This window comes from Larimichthys crocea, chromosome XX (assembly GCF_000972845.2).
Source record: "Larimichthys crocea isolate SSNF chromosome XX, L_crocea_2.0, whole genome shotgun sequence".
In the NCBI taxonomy this organism is placed as follows: domain Eukaryota; kingdom Metazoa; phylum Chordata; class Actinopteri; family Sciaenidae; genus Larimichthys; species Larimichthys crocea.
Window position 1 is genome coordinate 3,094,579 of NC_040030.1, and position 3,766 is coordinate 3,098,344.

At 39.7% G+C, this 3,766-nt stretch overlaps 1 pseudogene; it reads left to right on the forward strand.

The window, feature by feature from the left end:
- Positions 1–683: 683 nt before the first annotated feature.
- On the forward strand, positions 684–3,487 carry LOC113744091 (40S ribosomal protein S16-like; annotated as a pseudogene).
- Positions 3,488–3,766: the final 279 nt, after the last annotated feature.

Here is a 3,766-nt window from a genome sequence, read left to right on the forward strand (position 1 = left end):
AACAAAAAAAAATAATATATTATTTATGACTACTAAGTATTACTACGACTACTAGTAGTACTACTACTACTACTTACTCTACTACATAAATAATAATAATAATAAATAATAATATAATAATAAAATAATGTATAATATTATACAATAATAAATAATAACAATACTATATTATTATTAACATAATACTATACTAATAATATAATAATAATAAATAATATAATAATAATAATAATAACATATAACAATATATTATTACTACTACACTACTATTAAATATAATAATAATAATAATAAGAATAATAAGTATACATATTATAACATAATAACAATAATAATATTATTATACTACTAATATACTATTACTACTATTATACTACGACAGTAGTATACTACTAGCTACAAATGAACTACATATAAACATAATACTACAAAAGTAATAAATAAATATAATAATACATTAATAAATAATAAGATAATTATAATATAAAACAATAATAATAAAACATATACTATTATTATTATTACTATAATACTATTAAGAGTCATCAACACCACAACAACATAATAATAATAATGAGATAATACAATAAGAATAAATTAATATGTATAATAATAATGATTGGGCACGCGGGCCTCACTTTGGACATCCCCGGAAGAAAAAAAAAACTACAAAATGGAGGAAGTAGAGCGAGGGCAACTGTCGCAAACCTTTACCGCAAAGCCCTGTTCAGTGTCGTGCGGCAGCCCCTGATCCTCGGCGTCGGAAGCCCCGTGCGGTCTCTCCGTACGGCACCACAGCTGAAGACGGTACGTGCCTCGGCCCGGTCCGGTAAAAAACACCGTAAATCCGCGTGTTCCCGCGGTTTGTAACGTTGGTGCTGTCACTGTGTGTTTCAGAAACATGCCGGCTAAAGGTCCCCTGCAGTCTGTCCAGGTGTTCGGACGTAAAGTGAGTAAAAAAACCCAAAACTGCGACACGTGCCGGGTCTCTGTCTGTAGCTCGTTAGCTGAGGCGGCTAACATGAAGCGGGTCGAGGTTTTTACACCTTTAAACTAAAGTTAAGTAAACAGATATGTCTCTAACACTTAGATTAAAGCTTCTACATGTTATATAAGTTCATTAAACTCGTGTAACGTCGTTATATCGCAGATATGCTGCTGTGTATGTGGAGCTAACCAGCTAGCCTGCGTGCTACCGATGACAGAGGTTTAATTAATTAATTAAATATTTAATTAAAGTCACATCTGCTCAAACAGGCGAAACAGCTCCACGTTTAACCAGTCACACATCTGTAATGCTGTTTATTCACCTGTCAGAGTCCGTGATCCATCACATGGAGAAATCACGTGATTTAAGTCAATCAGATGTTTGAATGAGATGTTTTAACACGTGTGTGTGTGTGGACTGAAGTTTGGGTGTTAGTGGGTTGTATTTTAGCTGTTTGATCAGATTTTATTTGTCACAGTCACATCATTACAATCTGTACAGGGAGTGACTCCCTCTGTCCTTAGACCCTCGGTTCAAGAGACACAAAAAACCTTTAACAGGGAAAAAGACGTGCAATAGATGTCACGTGTACAGAACAAATCAACACAAACATATTGTACCATGACTGATAAAATGATTACAGTAGCAGTGGAACCTGTGATAGAGAGAGACACAGATGCAGCAAATCATCAACTAACTATAAACTGTGATGGAGATACGGCAGCAATAATGACAGGCAGGACCACAGCAGACAGCAGGCTTCAATCCACGAGAACCTGGTACGACAGAGCACAAACTCCAGGGAAGAAGTTTAGTTAGTAACATGCATTAATGAGAGAGTTCAGTAAAGGGAGATGTGTACTGCTTCAACCAATATCCTGAAAAAGAGAGAGAGAGAGTAGTGTGCTGATTGTTCTTGCGTAGAAAACCGCCACAGCAGTCGCCCACTGCAAGAGGGGGAATGGCCTGATCAAGGTGAACGGAGACCCCTGGAGATGGTGGAGCCCGCCACCCTCCAGTACAAGGTGAGTCCTCCACCTCCATGTGACAGCCTTCTCCGTGTAAAACCTCTGTGTCGCGTGATTCCTGTTTCACTCCTCTGTGCTCCTTCTCTTCAGCTCTGGAGCCCGTGCTGCTGCTCGGCAAAGAGCGTTTCGCCGGAGTCGACATCAGAGTCAGAGTGAAGGGAGGCGGACACGTCGCACAGATCTACGGTAAAGCGCGATTTCTCAGTGACAAACAATTTACGCTGTCACTGTTTATTCTAGTGTACAAACAACATTTGTTGTTTTGTTTTGTGTTTTGTTTTGTATCATCCGTCGGCCATCTCCAAATCCCTGGTCGCCTATACCAGAAGTGTGAGTACGAGATCTGTTCAGTGCCCGAAATGTTTCAACTGGATGTGTTTTAGAAGTCTCATATTATATGAGAGATCATGGAGTTGGCATACCTTCTCGTTGATGGTATATATACTACTTACAGATCGTGTGCGCCTGACAGCTTGTCAAACAGACAAACAAAAGAAATACACGTCAGTACTCCTCAGCTGAAGGATTTAAATCTTGGAGTGTTCACGAGCACGCAGGAGACACGAGCACCTTTTTAGATTTTAGACTTTTAACAGCTCGTATTTTTTTGAAGCTCAACGAGAAAACAAAAGTTTAAATATCGAGATGAGCTCTCAGAATAACTAACGCGCTTCCCGTCCTCTCGCATAATGTCGACGAGGCTTCCAAGAAGGAGATCAAGGACATCCTGATCCAGTACGACAGGACCCTGCTGGTCGCCGACCCTCGTCGCTGCGAGTCCGAAGTTCGGTGGACCTGGAGCTCGTGCCCGCTACCAGAAGTCCTACCGTTAATCCCCTGTTACACTTTCGTAATAAATGGAAGAACAAGAACTTTGCTTTGCTTGTTTGTTTTTTTTTTTGTCTTTTCAAAAACTGTTGATGATCCTCGTCTCTCCTCGGTCCACTTTCATCTCGCTGGGAAATACACATGAAGTGTCGTAGATACAAAAATCTAGGCGGCTGTTCTTTAACTGAACTTTACCTTTGACCTTCATGTAAGTAATTTAATAGTTTATAATAACTCCTCATTTTGTCATCAGTGCCTTTTCACGGCGTTTGATTGTCCTACGGAAAAAGCTCCGGCGCTGCAGGTAATCACATTTAAAAGGTTCATTATGTCAGGCGAGTCTGACCGTGTAGTCAGCGACGGAGAGGGACTGAAACCAAAGAGCTGCTTCCTGCTGCGCCCGTCCAAAACCTTTGAGAAAAAGACGAGTCAGTAATTATATTTCAGATGCATTAATTCGTCTAATACATACCCGTTATTTTAATCTCTTTAACCTCTGTTCTTAAGTTTTTACCTTGGTGATGCCACATTTTACCAGCAGATGGAGCACGACGACGGCGTTGAATCATCTTTAACCTGCAGCCACAACAAGAAAATTAATCATGTGCTGCGTCACAAGCCCTTTTGCCTGAAAGACACATGAAACCATAGTTGGATAAACAAGAAGCTGACTGAGACACATTCATGCCTCGATGGTTCCAGGCCTGTGTTGTGTTATTAAAATCAGATATAGTACCCGGGCTGCGCTGCTGCCACGCTGATTTGACAGATGCTTTTTCTTCAGACATTTTCAGGTGTGTGAAAGTGATTAAGAAACTCTCCGTGCCAGAATTTATGAATTCATTATCGTGTCGTGGTGTTTATGTATTTTTTTTTCTCTCTATCCTGATAATAAACCTTTTTCCCCTCACAGATAATTTGC